The following is a 20073-nucleotide window of genomic DNA, read 5'->3' on the forward strand; positions in this document are numbered from 1 at the left end:
TTATCTTTTCTTGTAGAATATATGGTCAAGAGAGCATAAAAACCTTTCCTGAAGGGTGGGAAGTCTTACTAAACCAGTTGGTGAATGATGGGAGGACATTCAACTGGTTGGATCTGCTGGCTCAATAATTGAAGTCCCACGTGGCTAAGGCTCAAAATCTACCCAAGGATGAGCAAGAAAGGTTTTATATGTCTGCATACTTACTGGATGCAATTGTGCATAGCAGCAGTTCCTTGGCATGAACTGGACATGGACACAACGAGATATTTCCCTGAACATCTATTACAAGTTGCTTTCTGACTGCAGTTATCGAGGAGTAATGTGTTAGAAAATGATACATTACAGAGCAATGGAACACATAAAATATTGCAGAAATATAAACATAGAAAACACATAAAATAAGAGAGACACAGATATACGTGGTTCACCCAGTTTGGGCTATGTCCACAGAGAAACAACCAATCCTTCCTTTTATATTATCCAACAAAATGAAGAGATACAACCTACAACAGATCTGTTGTAATTCCCTCTTCTCTCTCGCACAATCTCCTCTCTCTTTCTTGCTCAGAATACAAATTTACATAGACGCAATACAATTCCCTCATATATAGAGAGGGGTTGCCTTGTAGGGCAAAAAACCCTAAATTAAACATAACTTCTACCGTCATATCTCCGCCTAATGAACGACCCAAATTGACTATGAAATTACAACATTTTACAAGGCAATTTTACATCTATTTTTAGCTTTGGGGACATCGTCGCCCCCCCTAGACCCCCCTAACGGCGCACATTTACAGGCGGTGTTGCTGCCACATTACGAACTGGGGTCTAATGCGACGATACCTCTGAATAAAGAAGATAATCAGGCTCCACACCCAACATAATGGTAAGGTTAACTGTCCACTTTATTATCCCATTATACAAGCTTATATTTGAGCAAGATCTACCTTGCATGTCCTGAGAAGCAATGGAGGCGATAGTAGACATTGTAGATTGGTATGCATCACTAGGTGGCACTTTCATCAGAGTGTTTGGCGGAGAGAAGCCTACGCATGTCTTACCAAGATATGCCATTGATAAAATGATGATGCAAGAAGTATCATACCACCTCATTACAGGGTTGTTAGCAAGAAGACATAGGAAGAAGAAAGCGCCATGGCCCACTCTTCCTTTGCGGAATAGATTATGTGAGATTAAGAACTTGAAAGATGTAGATGTTGAGGCTAAGGACAATGTGAAATTTGAGTTCGACACCAAGGACTTTAATCTATGTGATCCCCACAGTATTTTCAAGGACCATTGTACAAGAGTCTACTTTCTGTGGATCAGTGGGGAATTTCATTGGCTAGAGGAGGATCCTTGGAGGTACTGCTACAATGCCTGCAGACTGAACGAGCCATCAGTATAGCAAGGACTTGGAAGGCTCTTCCATGGACAACAAGAGCTCCAGAAGCAACAAGAACAACAATAAAATGCAACAATCTAGTGCAGGACAAAGGAAAGAGGAAGATTGTTGATGATCCAAAGGGAGAGAAAAGCTACAAAATGAAGGCATATCTTATTATGGCAAAGGCAACAGATGTAAAGAGGGAGAAAAGGATGATGAGAGTAGAGCGGAGGAAGAGAAAAAAGCAGAGGTTGCAGGAAGCATAATTGAAGGTGTAGGAGACAGAGAAGAACCTGAAGGAAGAATAGGAGTTGAGGAGGAGAGAACGAGAAGAGAAGTAGAAGTAGGAAGAAGAACAAAGGCAAAGTGCGACGATGGAGGAAATAATGCCGATATAGGTTGAAGAGCTAGAACAACCAACATCTAAGGAGGAAGTTGAACATATGCAAAATCAGGGGCTTGCTCAACAGATTAAGCAATTGATCAAAGTGACATAAATGGAGTTGGAAAATGGGACACAAAATGAAGATGTTGACCTGATGCCGAGAGCACCATAGGTCATCCTTCAGTCTCCACCACCTCCAGCAGTAGAGCCAACATTGAGTGAGTAAGAAGATGATGTTCTCCTTGATTATGATCTGGTCATGGATGTGTAGAATCTATCATTCATTGAGTTCCAGAAGAGCATTGTGTAGGCGTGAAGGAAACACATTCCAGATGATCATGCATCACCTGCATTCATCAAAGAAGGGGTGATAACATCAGACACTAGGAAGCATCGAATTGCCATTGTTGAAGCCAACTTGGCCTATGCAGGAGCAACAAGCTCAAATGTTTAGTATCTGATAACCAAGAATGAGAAACTGGTAAAGAACTTGTAGGATGCGAGGCAAGAGGCAAAACAACTTCAAGCAACAAGAAAATATGTAGTTTCTGCATTGGGGGAGATGAGGACAACGATACTTTCTAAAGTATCGACACTTGGAGAAACCATGCAGAAGCTCTATGGCAGATTTGTCACCGTGCATAAAGCAATTGTCTGTTTGCATGGCCTACAATAGCGGAGCAAAGAGTTTGTTCAAACTCTCAAAAACATACATGTTGTCGTCACACATGTATAAGAATGGATAGTGTGGTATAAAGGGGCCCCACTTGACTTAGTGAAGAAGATGAAGCCACAAGCAGAGTTGGAGAAAGCAAAGTTACAAATGTTGATCCAGAACAATGAGAAAATCGTCTCATTCATTAGTAGCATGCGTGCCTCATATGTGCGGTTGTATAGTAGTTTGGATGACTTGGTGATAAAACACCAGATCCTATCAATCGGTTCCATCACTGATGCTAAACCCAAGAACCAGGTCTAGCAGGAGATCGATGAGTACTTGGAGCAGCCAAGGCAAGAAGCCACCAGGGAAGACTTGGAGCTGAACGCACACGACATGTAGAAGAACATCGGTGGTCTTGTCAAGGTCAAGACAATGCTTCTCAGGTTTCAGAACGAGTTGGACAAAGGTTCCAAGACAGTGTACCCGAATTCCATGGAGGCTAGAGTCTGCTTTCAAAAAGACATTGTTAAGCAGTTTGGGGACACCATCACACAGTACCAAGATTGGCACCGATATGTAACTGAGAAACTGTAAGTGGAGGTTGTTGAGCTGAACTTCCCCCAAACTTCACAATCATATTGTTGTGTCTTGTTAGGTTGCCTCTACCCTATTTTGTCTCATATGGGTACGAGTGGAAATTGTAATATTATTTGTAATTACGTTGTAAGTGAAATTCCAAGTGTCAATATTGAAATATGAAAAGTCACCATGTTATGTAATCTATCACTTTGTGAAGAAGTTGAAGAGTCATGAGGGTAATCTAAAAGTCACAAAGGGGAGTTGAAGAGTCACCCCCTCTTATTATAAATAGAACCTCATAACTCATAGAACAAGCTTTTGGGAGCCAAGTTTTTGGCTAGGCTTAGGCTTAGAAAGATCTTGGGAGTATTGTGAAGAGCTTTGGCTTCTCCATAACGTAGAGCGAGTATACTTCTTTAGAGGAGCAAGTGTTCTTGACTTTAATGTTCCACTATTGGGGCTAGTGGTCGTCAATTGTGTATGTATGGAACTTTTGCTTATAATAATAAAATCCGAGCCAACACACTTTCATGTGTATGTTGTTAATATAGTAGGACTATTCTTGTTGAATTGGCAATGTATGCTATTTAACTTAAGCGTACGCTTATGAACTACTTTGTTTGCTTTTGTACGAATCATGTTGAATGCGTGTTGTTTGATTAACTCATCACTTTAACTTGTGGACTATTCTTCATTTTAGCTTGTGATGTCATTTCACTCATGTGTTCCTTTCAAGTTGTGTACTATTATAGGCTTCCAAGGGGTGCACTTCCTTTCCCTCCTCGTGTGTTAGAACCTTCATACATCGCACTTGACTATCTGGAAGGTCATGCACTTGCTCTTACCAAATTTATCATACTTTCCTCTGCGCGTTTCTGCTGTCAACGCATAACATTACCACCCACTGCTGGGACTCCTACTCCAAACGGTGTGAGTTCTAGTTGGGACTTCATATCGGGGAGGTCCCTTGAATGTTGATGGGTCCAACACCGTCAACATGTTGTCACTATAATTGTCATTATTTATTACATTACACAATTACACTATATTTATACCTATATATACATTTAAAGACAACACGTAACATTTCTCAATAACATGAAAAATAATGGAGGTTTCTTGAATTTTTGTTGTAGAGGAGTTGAATAGAGTGGGGGTCTGAAATTTAAAATTTATTTGTTATTTCATGACATCTAAACTTGATTGATATATTTTACAAGTTCATTGTCACTTTTCAAATGTACAATTATTTTCACATTTCGCTGATTTTTTTAGGTTTGCTATCATTTTTCAATGTTCATATTACTTTTGCATTTTGATTTTATATTGCTTTTAATATTGTCGAGTCATAAGTAGTGCAATTGCAATTTTAATTTTCCTTTTTTTTTTAATAATAACAACAATAATCTAATTTTAAGAACGTGACTCACATTGACACCCAAATGACGTATGAGATATCCTTATTTGCGTGATAAGGGATCCCTTTGAAAATTATTTGACTACATACAATTTTGATAATTAAACCTATTCAAACTATATATTACAATTATAGTGGTAACATTTGTTATAACATTAACGTCCACTTATATTTATTTTTAACCATAAAAATCAATGGGCATCAATGTTATAAATGGCGAGCTAAATGATTGTTATAGGTGTCATTGTTTTTTTTTAATTGCTCCAATAATAGCATAACACAACATTTTTTTAACTGTAATTGGGAAATCTATGTTAAGTATAATTTGTGGTTGAGACATGCAACTGACTTACATCGAGAATGACAAACTTGCCAAAATTTTGACGCAGTAGATCTAAATCAGTGATTGTCAAAATGCCCAAGAAGGACGTAATTGACTTATTTTTCCAAATACTCAAAACAGTTACATGTAAACATTCCTTACATGAGTATATTCTCAAAAGTTGATTATATAACAATACAAAAAATGAATACATGATTAAGCTAGTTTTCAGGTCTAGCTTCTTGCCACCATTAGTTGGGACTCTATATGAGATTTCTTCTTCTTCTTTCTTACTTTTGTCTAGACCTCTTTAGAAGTAGATGGAATATTTATTGATTCTTTGAGGCATGGAGTGTCTTGAACTAAGGAGTCTTCTTGTTCTAGAGTTCTGGCTACATTAGTTTGATCTGTCCAACTTGCCACTAGTTGAGGGGACTTACCATTAGTTACTTGTCCCACATCATGTGAGACTAGATATTATGTCTTTAGGCTTTGGGAAACCCGTTCTTATTCATTTTCTTGAGAAATTGGAGTCACTTGAGGCAAATAGAGGTTTGTCCCACAAGAATGTATGGTGATCCACAAAGTTATATAGTTGATTTAGTAGATGCCCCCCCCTAGAGATGTTTGGCTATCTCATTGATGTTCAATGTAATGTAATTAATTAGTTAATAGGTACTAGTGATTAAGTGTTATTTAATCAGAGCATGTAGCTTTGTTGATCAATTACTAAGTATATGTTAACTAGAAGAGGTTATTTGAGATAAAGTTTAGTTGCTTATGTATCACTTGGTGAAGGAAAAAGTGCTTGAAAGGTTAGTAGATTAGGTAGAAGGACAAACTTTGTCTCTCATGATTCATTAGCATACAAAGAGTATTGTCCTCGTGATGTATCAATAAGTCCCTTCAAGAAACAATGGTGTATGAGGTAACTAGTTTCGTGTTGTGGTTTTATTGATATTAATGAAACAGTCAGATATTAGCCCCAATGTTGTGTGCAATCATTCTATCATCATGGCTTCGATTCATTCTTTATGCTCATGTGTTATATCATGGTTATTGTAAGTTGTGTATACCAAGAATTCATGCATGTTGCATGTTGACATGGATATTCCAAATAAATAAGGCATACAATAACACTCCCAATGAGATATGTAATTAAGTTTGACAAGGTTATTATATTCCATTTTGTCCCTAATTTCAAGGAACACAAGGATCATCATCCTCACCCAATGCAAAAGGCAGACTATTAAAGACCACATGTATTAATAATTTGACCATTTTTTTTATTATAAACAATGGAAATTGTAAATCATCTTTTGAAATTTCTTCAAACAAGTAAAAATCAAGTAATTGAATAATAAAGCATTAAGGGATACTTGGTTACAGAAATGTGCACACTTATTAGCCTCTAAGTTTCTCTTTCTATTAGATTTTAATACTTGTTAGGTTGAACTCTTACTACACTTATTTCACATAACTATAGTTACTATGTTCTCATAACACTTCGATCTTTATTGATTTTATACCTTACTATTTTTATGACAATAATATATCTACCTTAGACCAATGTCTAGTGTCATGGATTAGATTCTTGAGTTTCATCATCTTTCTTGTCATTTGCTGAGTTTATATGCACACTGATAAGTCACATTTGTTATCAACAATGGCTTGTTAAATTGGTAAAAGTGAGGTGGTATTGTAGCTTTTGATGAGGTTCAAGTCTAACCAAAGACACGATTTAAAATCCTTCAAGCATAATATAGGCATTTTTGCTAAACTATGTAGTCTCCATGCATGATAAATGAACCTTGGAGCTAGAATAATTGAAATAACATGACCATGTTCTTGGGTCCTCCATCGATTACGCAAGTTCCCTTAAAAAAAGGACAACTCAAACATGTGCCCCAAGAACATTCAAACACAAATTCAAGCTTTTTAATATTCGTTTCATTTTTTTATGAAATGTTGCTTCTAGTCATCCTTAAGTTTAGTTGTTATGCTATGAGCATATTTCTATATTATTAAAATCACCAAAAACTTGCACCTTACCTCACCATTATCCACTCAATGAGTTTTAAACCCAATATTTGACATTAATACAAGCTCATTCATTTAACAATTTACCACTAAACCATACTCTCATAAGATTGGGATTTTATGTTGTCACATAATTGTCATTGTTTGTTACATTACACAGTTACAATATTTTATACATTTGTATATACACTTAAAGACAACACATAGCATTTCACAAAAACATGAAAAATATACAGAGGTTTCTTGTATTTTTGTAGTAGAGGAGTTGAATAGAGTGTGGGGGAGGGCGGTGAAATTTGTAATGTGTTTGTTATTTATGACATCTAAACTTAATTGATAAATTTTGCAAGTTCAATGTCACTTTTCAAATGTACAATTATTTTCACATTTTGGTGATTATTTTAGGTTTGCTATCGTTTTTCAATGTACATATTTTTTTTGTATTTTGATTTTATGTTGCTTTTGATATCGTTGAATCATAAGTAGTGCAACTACAATTTTGATTTTCCTTATTTTAATAAAACAACAATATTTTAATTTCAAGGTCATGACTCAGATTGACACCCAAATGGCGTATGAGATATCCTTATTTGTGTGATAAGGGACCCCTTTGACAATGATTTGACTATTTAGTTTACAAAGATGTATATTGTTAACTATTTGTAGATTTCTATGGTGTGGTTTTTGAGATTCTAGGCTAAAAAATTCCACAGTATTCTTTTTTTTTATGTTGTCTACATTTCGAGTCTAGAGCAAGAGTCTAGAATACAATGTATATTGTTGGGTCTCCAAAATGTCATCCACTTTCACCTTCATTTCCATCATTTTACCCTCATTCCGTAACTCTGTAACTCCATAACCCTACATTTAGTAACCATTTTCATAATCATATGGGTTTATTATTATTATTTTCCAAGTCATTGATTTTAAGATAATTTGTGATTAAATGTTACGGAATTAACATGTTTTCATATATATCTAAAAGTGTTATGAGTTTTGTGATATTGTAGGCCTACTTGGAAATTCAAGAAGGGTCCTACTTCACCACCCAACCACAAATTCGAATTTCAAATTCCAACTCATGAAGATTTTTGGAATAATTGTAGAAGATGTGGATCATTAACTATGCACATTCAAAGGAGAAGAATCATGGACGAGAGGATTTGTATCTTACATTTTTAGATAATTGGTTATAATCACAAGAGATAAATGTGGATTTAGGAGAGATCTAAGGATCTATATTTATTGTATAATTATCCTCAATTTTTGTATAAATAGGAGTGCACCCTTCATACAAAGGTTTGTTAGTTGTTAATAGTAAGTTGTAGATAGTGGTTAGAGGTTAAAGGTAGCTAGTTGGAGATTCCAAGCGCCATCCAAGATGTGATTTTTAAAGTGAGGAGAGAGAATTCTTGTAATATCTTGTAACTTCATCTTTATGAAATACATACTGCTACTTTGATCTCCAAGATGTGATAGTTGTTCAGTGTGCTTGCTGAGGAATGGAGGGCCCCCATCAACCACAGTTTGCAAATATTTGTACATATTGGTAACATAGTGCAGTTATTTTATTTCATTTCAATTCAGCAAGTGTGTTTTCATTTTATGCAAGTGTGCTTTTCCTTTCAGCAAGTGTGATTTCATTTTAGCAGGTGTGAGTGTGATTTCAATTATGCAAGTGTGGTGTGAATTTCAATTATGCAAGCGTGGTGTGATTTCATATATGCAAGTGCGATTTCATTTTCAAGCAAGTTGTGATTTCAATTTCTTTATGTTTGGTTTGGTTTGGATTGGATTGATTTAATTAACTTTGTAGTTAGTTTAAATTGCATTATGTTAATATATTCTAATAAACAACCACCTAGTACATATAGTACACATATACCTCACCTCTTCTACGAACCCTGGGTTGAAAATTAATGACAGGGATTTAACTCGCAATTAAATCACCCAACATATATACCCCTGTTATTTCTTAATTCAAACTTATAATCTCCAACGAAAAAGCAAACAATTTTAACAATTAAACATATTCAAACTATATATTATAAATTACAATTGTAACTTTTTTTTATAACATTAACATCTACATATATATATTTTTAACCATAAACATTAAAGGGCATTAATGTTATAAATGATAAGCTAAATGAACAATATAGGCGTCCTTTTTAATTTTTTTTAATATAATATATAATAGCAAAACACAATAATTTATTTAACTAATTGGGATATCTATATTAAGCAAAAATTGTGATGGATACATGCGGTTGAGTTACATCGAGAATCACCAGCTTGCCAAAAGTCCGAGGATCTAAATTAGTGACTATCAAAATGCCCAAGAAGAATGAAATTGACTTATTTTGAAAATATTCAAAAGAGCTACATTTCAACATTTTTTACATGAGTAATATTCTCACAAATTGATTATATAACAATAGACAAAAGCAATACACAATTAAACTAGTCTGTAGGCCTAACATCTTGCCACCATTGGCTCATACTCTACAAGAGGTTTATTCTTATTCTTTCCTATTTTTGTCTAGATTTATTTGTAAGTAGATGTAGTGTTTATTGATTCTTCAAGGCTTGAATTGTATTGAACCAAGGAGTCTTTTTGTTCTAGAGATTTGGCTACATTAGTTTGATCTAACTAACTTGCCACTAGTTGAGGGGACTTACCATGAGTTACTTGTCCTAAGTAATGTGGGACTAGATCTTATGTCTTTAGGCTTTGGGAAACCTGTTTTTCTTAAGAAATTGGAGTCACTTGAGGTAGACAGAGGTTTATCCATGAGACTATATGGTGATCCGCAAATTTATATAGTTGATTCAATAGTTGTGCCCCCCTGGAGATGGTTGGTTATCTCATTAATGTTCAATGCAACGTAACTAAGTAGTTTCTAGGTACTAATGACTAAGTTTGATTTAATCTTAGCATGTAGCTATGTTGATCAATTATTAAGTAAAGTTTAACTAGAAGAGGTTATTTGAGATAAATCTCGATTTGTTATTTATCACTTGGTAAAGGAGTGGGTGCTTGAAAGTTTAGTGGACTAGGTAGAGGGACAAACTTTGTCTCTCATGGTTTATTAGAATGCAAAGAGTATTGTCCTTGTGATGTATCGAGAAGTTCCTTTAGGATACAATGGCATGTGAGGTAACTAGTTTTGTGTTGTGGTTTTATTAATAATAATGAAATGGAAAAATATTAGCCCCATTGTTGTATGCGATCCTTTAATGATCATGGCTTCTATTCATTCTTTATGTTCGTGTGTTATATCATGGTTATTGTGAGTTGTGTATGAAGCATTCATGCATGTTGCATGTGACATGGATATGCCAAATAAATAAGGCATACAATAGGATGCCCAATGACATATGTAATTGAGTTTGACAATGTTAATATGTGCCATTGTGTCCCTTATTTCAAGGAACACAAGGATCATCATCCTCACCCAATGCATGAGGTTGACTATTAAATACCACTTCTCTTAGCCAATTGACTCCTTTTTTATAAACAATGGAAATTGTATATCGTTATTTCAAGTTCCTTCAAACAAGTAAAAATCAAGTAATGGATTAACAAAACATTAAGGTGTACTTAGTTACATGAATATGCACATTTATTAGCCTCCAAATTTATCTTTCTCTTAGATTTTAATACTTGTCAAGTTGATCTCATACTATCATTCTCTCTCATAAATATAATTGCTTTGTTCTCGTAATGATGCAGGGTTACCCCCGCTTACACCCACAGTATGCATATAAAATGCATAATCACAATTGTCTTGCCCGAGGAATATCATTTCCCCTTCCTAGTCAAACCTTCATTCTATTAAGGTTTAAGGCTTCTTCATTAACTTCATTATGTGGAAACATGTTATTTGACTACACATAGTCTTACCCTTCATTAACCTTTAAGCGGAACTTAATTCAACCTTATTAACCTTGATTAATCCTTAAGCCTCACATAATAACCGTACCAACTCTTAACTTTGGTTAATGCGGACTTAACCCATAAACCTACAACCACGCATTATTTCTGTTATACCCCTTTTTAATAGAAATAAACATAAAATTACCTTTCTACCAATCCGCGGCCCTTGCACATTTACAGAGGTTTACCTTTATCGGGTTCATTCTCCACCATAGATTTCAACCCATGATTTGATGGTTGATGTCCTTTCCTGATCAATCAAACTTGCACGACAATCCTTCGTCATTGATCCACACTCAATGGATTCGACGGTCCACGACGATATCGGGTGAGTCACAAGCATGGAGAATACACACCCGATAAAGTGGTTTTCTCTCTCCACCCTCGTGTTACGTGTCAATCGATAAGTGGAATCGAGTGACTACCCTCTAATACCACTTACCACTTTTTCTCCACTCGATAACCCGCTTATAATTTTAAATCTACCTTTCTTCTTGACTAACGCCCGAGCTTGTTAAAGCCCGATGACCATAGATCTTTTACCATCGACGGCTGTGACGACTTCTCTGGATTCCTCTTCCGCTACTGCTTAAATCGATCTTCGCCGTTCATTTTTTGACTCCTTTTTTATAAAGAATGGAAACTGTAGATCGTTCTTTCAAATTCCTTCAAACAAGAAAAAATCAAGTAATGGATGAATGAAACATTAAGGTGTACTTGGTTACATGAATATGCATATTTATTAGCCTCCGAGTTTCTCTTTCTCTTAGATTTTAATACTTGTCAAGTTGATCTCATACTATCATTCTCTCTCATAACTATAATTGCTTTGTTCTCATAACACTTTAATATTTATTAATTTTATAACTTACTTTTTTATAACAACAATATATGTACCTTAGACCAATGTCTAGTGTGATGGTTTGCATTTTCTGGTTTCATCCTCTTTTTGTCATTTGTTGAGTTTATATACAAATAGATAAGTTGTGTGTGTTATCGACAATGGCTTGTTAAATTGGTGACACAATGTAAAATCCTTCAAGGATAATATAAACATTTTCCCCAAACCATGTAGTCTCCACGTATCATGAAATGAACGTTGGAGCTACAAGGGTCGATATCTATGAAATATAAAATTTAAAAATGTGTTTGTTATTTATGACATCTAAACCATATTGATAAATTTTACACGTTCAATGTTACTTTTCAAATGTACAATTATTTTCACATTTTGGTGATTATTTTAGGTTTGCTATCATTTTTAAATATACATATTATTTTTGCATTTTGTGTTGAAATGTGGCAACAATAATATTTTAATTTAATTTGTCCTTGAATTAAACTGTGAATTAAAATCGAATTTAGTCTTAACAGCTACTTGGAAATAATTAATTAAGCTATTTTGACCTAATTAGTTGGAGAAATTCAAGTTAGAAGTCTTTCTGAAGTCATGCAAGAGTTATTCCTTAAATTAAGGAGATAAGATTGAGTTATATTTGAGTTGTAATTAGTTAACTTAGTTTACTGAGTGAAGTCCAGTTAAATTAGTTCCAAACTGTTTGAGGAACTAATGGTGAGTTAACAGTCACTTGATGCATGCATGCACTCAACTAGTGTACTCCAGTTAACTGAAGATTCCCTCATCAGAAACTCATGCATGTCTATTATGAGAAAGACCCAGTTGAGATTAAAGACAAGGACAATGTACTATCAATTTTATGTGTTTTCTTATAAAGAAAAATCATGCTTGCAGTCAAGGTATTTTTCCTTGAGGATTGCGCAATTCTAACAGTGTGTGAGAGTAGTGTTCCACTTGGTTGAAGGAGAATCATCCAAGAGGAATAGCGCAAGGAAATAGGAGCTTGGAGGGTAGAGAGGAAGGCTTGTGAGAAGCTAGGATTTCCTGTGAGCATATCTAAGGATTGTACTGAGAGCTGGCTAGCTGTGAGAGCTAAGGCTTTTTATAATTCCTATGTATTTCCACCCTGTACAATAATACAGATAGTAGGGTTTTTAGCTGAGGCTTTCCCCAAAGTATTTTCATGTGTATTGTGCATTGATTCTTCTTCTTCTGGTTATATTGTTCAGCTCGATCTTTAAGCTTCCACAAATTGATAGTAGAAGTAGGTTTTAGTATTCTGCTTTGGTTTATATAGCATTATCGGGTTAACCTACACAACAGATTTTCTACATGGTATCGGAGCTGGATTTGTAGAAATTATTCTTCATGTGTTCGGAGCTGTGAACAATCTACTGAGAAGAGAATTCGAAGTTTGAAGTTCGGGGTTGCAGGTGCAAATCAAATTCATATCATACTTCAAGGTTGGCCAATGGCGTTCTATGGCTTGAGACTCGAGTATGCGTTGTAAGGAAACTCGAATTACATAGCATGGAAAGATAGAATGGAGGCTGTATTAGAAGACAATGGCTTGAAGGATTTCATTGATCAAGAAATCCCAAAGCCAGCTTCAACTAATGCACAAAAATTGGCTGAGTGGAAGAAGTGTGTGGCGAAGGCAAGACGGATCATCCTTGAGGGAGTTCGAGACCATATCGTCTCGAGTCTCCATGGGAAGGATACTCCATTTTCAATGTGGAAGACATTGAAGGACCTCTACCAGAACAGTAGCGACCAGAGGAAATTGGCGCTCAAGGATAAGCTTCGAAGAATCAAGATGGAGAAGGGCGATACTATTTCCACAAATCTGAACAAGCTCACCACCTGCAGAGATGAGCTTGGCAGTGTGGGAATAACTATTGCCGATGATGATATGGTGAGCCTAACTCTCCTTGGCCTTCCAAAGAGTTGGAATAGATACCAGGACTCTGTGAATGGAAGGGAGAAACTGCCAGATTGGGAATGACTATGGTTGGATCTGATGCAGGAGGAGATCAGGAGGAGCACACGAGATGGTTCTTCATCCAAGGATGATGATGAAGAAAATCTGGCCTTAGCAAGTAAGGCAAGGAAAGGGAAGGGGAAGGCTTCCCATTCCAAATTGAATTCTTCTCATGGAGGGAAGAAGGGTGACAAGTCTAAAGTGAGATGCTTTAATTGTCACGAGATGGGACATTATGCGACTAAATGCCCATCGAAGAAGTCTAAGAAGGGATCCTCGGAAGGATCGGAAGGTGAGGCATTAGCCTCTCAGTTCAAAATGGACTTTACCCTCATCACATGCATGGTGTCATCGATGATGGGTTGTGTCTAGTATCTTGACAGTGGAGCCTCATTCCACATGACCAATGATAAAAGTTTATTCAGTGCCTTGGAGGAGAAAGACCTCAAGATGCACATAGAGATGGGTGACGACGGAAGGTATGGTGTTTCATGAGTGGGCATGGTTTCTTTTTAGAGGGAGCATGGAGCTCCTCTCACCTTGACAGATGTGATGTATGTGCCTGGACTGAAGAAGAACTTGGTATCGGTCGCGATGTTGGAGGACAAAGGCTACGATGTTGTCTTTAGTAAAGTAAAGGTGTTCCTAAGACACATAGCCACGGGTCAGACCAAGAGGACAGGGATTCAGGTGAAGAATCTCTATAAACTAGAGGTAGATGATTGTGCAACATTGAGTACGAAAGCAGAATTGGTGCAAAGCCAAGACATTGGTGAGTTGTGGAACAGGCGGTTGGGCCATTTGCATCATAGGGCTTTGAAGATAATCCAACAGATATCTACAAGACTTCCCAAAGGTAAACTTGAGCAAGTTGACACATGCAAAGGTTGTACCTTGAGAAAGTACACCAAGTATTCCTTTCATGATCGAGACAGTCGAGCAGAGGCTATCATAGAGCGAGTTCATACTGATGTGTGTGGACCATTCTCGAAGGCATCCACAATGAAGCAAAGGTATTATGTGATTTTCATTGATGATTATTCTTGTAAATGTTGGATTTATTTCATGTAGAAGGAGGACCAAACCTTCACAAAGTTTTGTGAGTTCAAAGCTTTGGTCGAGAAAGAGTCAGGGGAGAATGGGCTTGAGAAGTGACAATGGTGGAGAATATGTCTCTCAAGAGTTTAAGGACTTCTGTGCAGCGGAAGGAATTAAAAGAGAGTTGATGGCACCTCATAACCCACAGCAGAATAGGGTGGCCGAGAGGAAGAATAGAACTATTGTAGGGGCAGCACGGGCGATGCTACATGACCAAGGCCTACCACTTCACTTGTGGGCTGAGGCATGCAACACAACGGTCTATTTGCAGAATATAAGCCCGCATCACATTCTTGGGATGAAGACAACAAAGGAAGCTTTCTTCGGTAAGAGACCAGATGTGGGTCACTTCAGGATCTTTGGCACATCGGCATATTTCCATGTGACAAAGGATGCAGGGAAGAAGCTTGATCCAACAACATAGTTGGGGATGCTTGTGGAGTACACTGATACACCTCATAAATATCGGGTGTACTTGCCTACCAGTCGGAGGACAGTGGTTCACAAAAATCTCAAGTTTGATGAGCAGAAGGCCATGCAAGTTCCCCTTGAGAGGGAGCTCCAACTACAGGCTGTGGATGAACTGTTGGTTCCTAAGGAGGAGGAACCTCAGACTGATGTGGAGCAGCCACATGCAGAGGTTCTAGGAGTGGAGACATCCACTCAAGCAGAGTCTTCCAGAGATGGACGGAAGTGCACAAGAGAAGCTGACAGATTGTTTAAGGATGCAAGAGAGAATGTGGGAGCACCATCTTCTCAGCATAGATAAAGGAGGTAACCTGAAAGGTACACTGGATACATGGCCCTTGCTGGGGAATGTGTTGAGACCGAGCCATCTTCCTTTGAGGAAGCAGTGCAACAAACGATTTGGGTTGATGCTATGGTGGAGGAGTATGACTCCATAGTTCGTAACAGTGTTTGGGACGTGGTTCCGAGACCAGAGAACAAGTCAGTTGTGAGTTCCTATTGGCTTTACAAGGTAAAGCAAGCTACTGATGATGGGAGGATCATGTTGCTGCAGTATATTTCGACAGAGAAGCAAGATGCTGACATTTTGACAAAGGCATTGTCAAAGTGTAAATATGAGTTCCATAGAGACAGGATCGGGGTGACCGATAATCCCTTTCTTGTTGAGAGGGAGTGTTGAAATGTGGCAACAAGAATATTCCAATTTAATTTGTCATTGAATTAAATTATGAATTAAAATCGAATTTAGTCTTAACAACTACTTGGAAATAATTAATTAAGTTATTTTGACTTAATTAGTTGGAGAAATTCAAGTTAGAAGTCTTTCTGAAGTCATGCAAGAGTTATTCCTTAAATTAAGGAGATAAGCCTTAAATTAAGGAGATAAGATTGAGTTATATTTGAGTTGTAATTAGTTAAATTAGTTTACTGAGTTAAGTCCAGTTAAATTAGTTCCAAATTGTTTGAGGAATTAATGGTGAGTTAACAGTCAGTAGATGCATGTATGCACTCAACTAGTGTACTCCAGTTAACTGAAAATTCCCTCATCAAAAACTCATGCATGTCTATTCTGAGAAAGACCCAGTTGAGATTAAAGACAAGGAAATTTTACTATCAGTTGTATGTGTTTTCTTATAAAGAAAACTCATGCATGCAGTCAAGGTATTTTTGCTTGAGGATTGCACAGTTCTGATAGTGTGTGAGAGCAGTGTTCCACTTGGTTGAAGGAGAATCATCCCAGAGGAACAACGCAAGGAAATATGAGCTTGGAGAGTAGAGAGGAAGGCTTATGAGAAGCCAGGATTTCCTGTGAGCATCTGTGAGGATTGTATTGAGAGCTAGCTAGCTGTGAGAGCTAAGGCTTTGTATAATTCCTATGTATTTCCACCTTGTATGATAATATAGATAGTGGGGTTTTTAGCTGAGGCTTTCCCCAAAGTATTTTTATGTGTATTGTGCATTGATTCTTCTTCTTCTGGTTATATTGTTCAACTCGATCTTTAAGATTCCACAAATTGATAGTAGAAGTAGGTTATAATATTCTGCTTTGATTTATATTGCATTATCGGGTTAACCTACACAACAGAAAATCTACATTTTGATTTTATGTTGCTTTTGATATTGTTGAATCATAAGTAGTGAAACAACAATTTTGATTTTCCTTATTTTAATAAAACAATAATATTTTAATTTGAAGGTCATGACTCAGATTGACACCCAAATGACGTATGAGATATCCTTATCTGTGTGATAAGGGATCCCTTTGACAATGATTTGACTATTTAGTTTACAAAGATGTATATACCCCTATTATTTCTTAATTCAAACTTATAATCTACTAAGAAAAAGTAAACAATTTTAACAATTAAACATATTCAAACTATATATTACAAATTATAGTTGTAACATTTTTTATAACATTAACATCCACTTATATTTTTTTTTAACCATAAACATTAATGGGCATCAATGTTATAAATGATGAGCTAAATGAATGTTATATGCATCTTTTCTTTTAATAATAACATAACACAATAATTTATTTTTTAACTGTAATTGGGAAATCTATATTAAGCAAAAATTGTGATGGATTCATGCAGTTGAGTTACATTGAGAATCACTAGCTTGCCAAAATTCGGAGGCAGATATATCTAAATCAGTGACTGTCAAAATGCTCAAGAAGGACATAATTGACTTATTTTGAAAATACTTGAAAGAGCTACATTTCAACATTTTTTACATGAGTAATATTCTCACAAATTGATTATATAACAATAGACAAAAGAAATACACAATTAAACTAGTTTCTAGGTCTAACTTCTTTCCACCATTAGCTGAGACTCTACAAGAGATTTCTTCTTATTCATTCCTAATTTTGTCTAGACTTCTTTGAAAGTAGATGGAGTGTTTATTGATTCTTCGAGGCTTGAATTGTCTTGAACTAAGGAGCCTTTTTGTTCTAGAGAATTGGCTACATTAGTTTGATTTGCCTAACTTGCCACTAGTTGAGGGGACTTACCATGAGCTACTTGTTCCAAGTGATGTGGGACTAGATCTTATGTCTTTAGGTATTCGAAAACCCATTCTTATTCTTTTTCTTCAGAAATTGGAGTCACTTGAGGCAGACAAAGGTTTATCCATGAGACTATATGGTGATCCGCAAATCTATATAGTTGATTCAATAGTTTTCCCCCTTGGAGATGTTTGGTTATCTCATTGATGTTCAATGTAATGTAATTTAGTAGCTTCTAGGTACTAATGACTAAGTTTGATTTAATCTGAGCATGTAGCTATGATTATTAAGTAAAGGTTAACTAGAAGAGGCTATTTGAGATAGATCTCGATTTGTTATTTATCACTTGTTATAGGAGTCAGTGATTGAAAGTTTAGTGGATTAGGCAGAGGGAAACCTTTGTCTATCATGGTTTATTAGCATACAAAGAGTATTGTCCTTGTGATGTATTAAGACGTTCCTTTAGGATACAATGGAATGTGAGGTAACTAGTTTTGTGTTGTGGTTTTATTAATACTAATGAAATGGCCAAAGATTAGCCCAAGCGTTGTATGCAATCATTTAATGATCATGGTTTCTATTCATGCTTTATTTTCACGTGTTATATCATGGTTACTGTGAGTTGTGTGTGAAGCATTCATGCATGTTGCATGTGACATGGATATGCCAAATAAATAAGGCATACAATGGGATGCCCAACGACATATGTAATTGAGTTTGAGAATGTTAATATGTGCCATTGTGTTCGTTATCTCAAGGAACACAAGGTTCATCATCCTCACCCAATGCATGAGGTTGACTATTAAATACCACTTCTCTTAGTCAATTGACTCATTTTTTTATAAACAATGGAAATTGTAGATCGTTCTTTCAAATTCCTTCAAACAAGTAAAAATCAAGTAATGGATTAACAAAACATTAAGGTGTACTTAGTTACATGAATATGCACATTTATTAGCCTCCAAATTTATCTTTCCCTTAGATTTTAATACTTGTCAAGTTGATCTCATACTATCATTCTCTCTCATAAATATAATTGCTTTGTTCTCATAACAATTTAATATTTATTAATTTTATATCTTACTTTTTTATGACAACAATATATGTACCTTAGACCAATGTCTAGTGTGATGGTTTACATTTTCGGGTTTCATCGTCTTTTTTGTCATTTGTTGAGTTTATATACAAATATATAAGTTGTGTGTGTTATTGACAATGGCTTGTTAAATTGGTAAAAATGGGTTGGTAATATATTCTTCATTAGGGTTGAAGTCTCACTATTGACACAATGTAAAATCCTTCAAGCATAATATAAGCACTTTTCCCAAACCATGTAGTCTCCACGCATGATGAAATGAACCTTGGAGCTAGAAGTTTTGATATTTATGACATTTAAAATTTAAAAATGTGTTTGTTATTTATGACATCTAAACTTGATTGATAAATTTTATAGGTTCAATTTCACTTTTCAAATGTGCAATTATTTTCACATTTTGGCGATTATTTAAGTTTTGTTATCAATTTTCAATGTATAGATTATTTTTGCATTTTGATTTTAAGTTGCTTTTGATATTATTTAATCATAAGTAGTGCAACCACAATTTTTATTTTCCTTATTTTAATTAAACAACAATATTTTAATTTCAAGGTCATGACTCAGATTGACACTCAAATGACGTATGAGATATCCTTATTTGTGTGATAATGGATCCCTTTGACAATGATTTGACTATTTAGTTTACAAAGATGTATATACCCCTATTATTTCTTAATTCAAACTTATAATCTCCAAAGAAAACTAAACAATTTTAACAATTAAACATATTCAAACTACACATTACAAATTACGGTTGTAACGTTTTTTATAACATTAACATCCACTTATATATATATATATATATATATTTTTAACCATAAACATTAATGTGCATCAATGTTATAAATGATGAGCTAAATGAATGTTATAGGCGTCCTTTTTTTTAAGAATAGCATAACACAATAATTTATTTTTTAGCAGTGATTGTGAAATCTATATTAAGCAAAAATTGTGATGGATACATGCAGTTGAGATACATCGAGAATCACTAGCTTGCCAAAACTCTAAGGAAGATATATCTAAATCAATCATTGTCAAAATGCCCAAGAAGAACGTAATTGACTTATTTTGAAAATACTCGAAACACCAACATTTCAACATTTTTTACATGAGTAATATTCTCACAAATTGATTATATAACAATAGACAAAAGCAATACACAATTAAACTAGTTTCTAGGTCTAACTTCTTGCCACCATTGGCTGAGACTCTGCAAGATATTTCTTCTTATTCTTTCCTAATTTTGTTTAGACTTCTTTGTAAGTAGTTGGAGTGTTTATTGATTCTTGGAGGCTTGAATTGTCTTGAACTAAGGACTCTTTTTGTTC

This window comes from Pinus tabuliformis, chromosome 7, assembly GCF_031772625.1.
Source record: "Pinus tabuliformis cultivar Carrire ecotype Pingquan chromosome 7, CPIR1, whole genome shotgun sequence".
Classification (NCBI taxonomy): Eukaryota; Viridiplantae; Streptophyta; class Pinopsida; order Pinales; family Pinaceae; genus Pinus; species Pinus tabuliformis.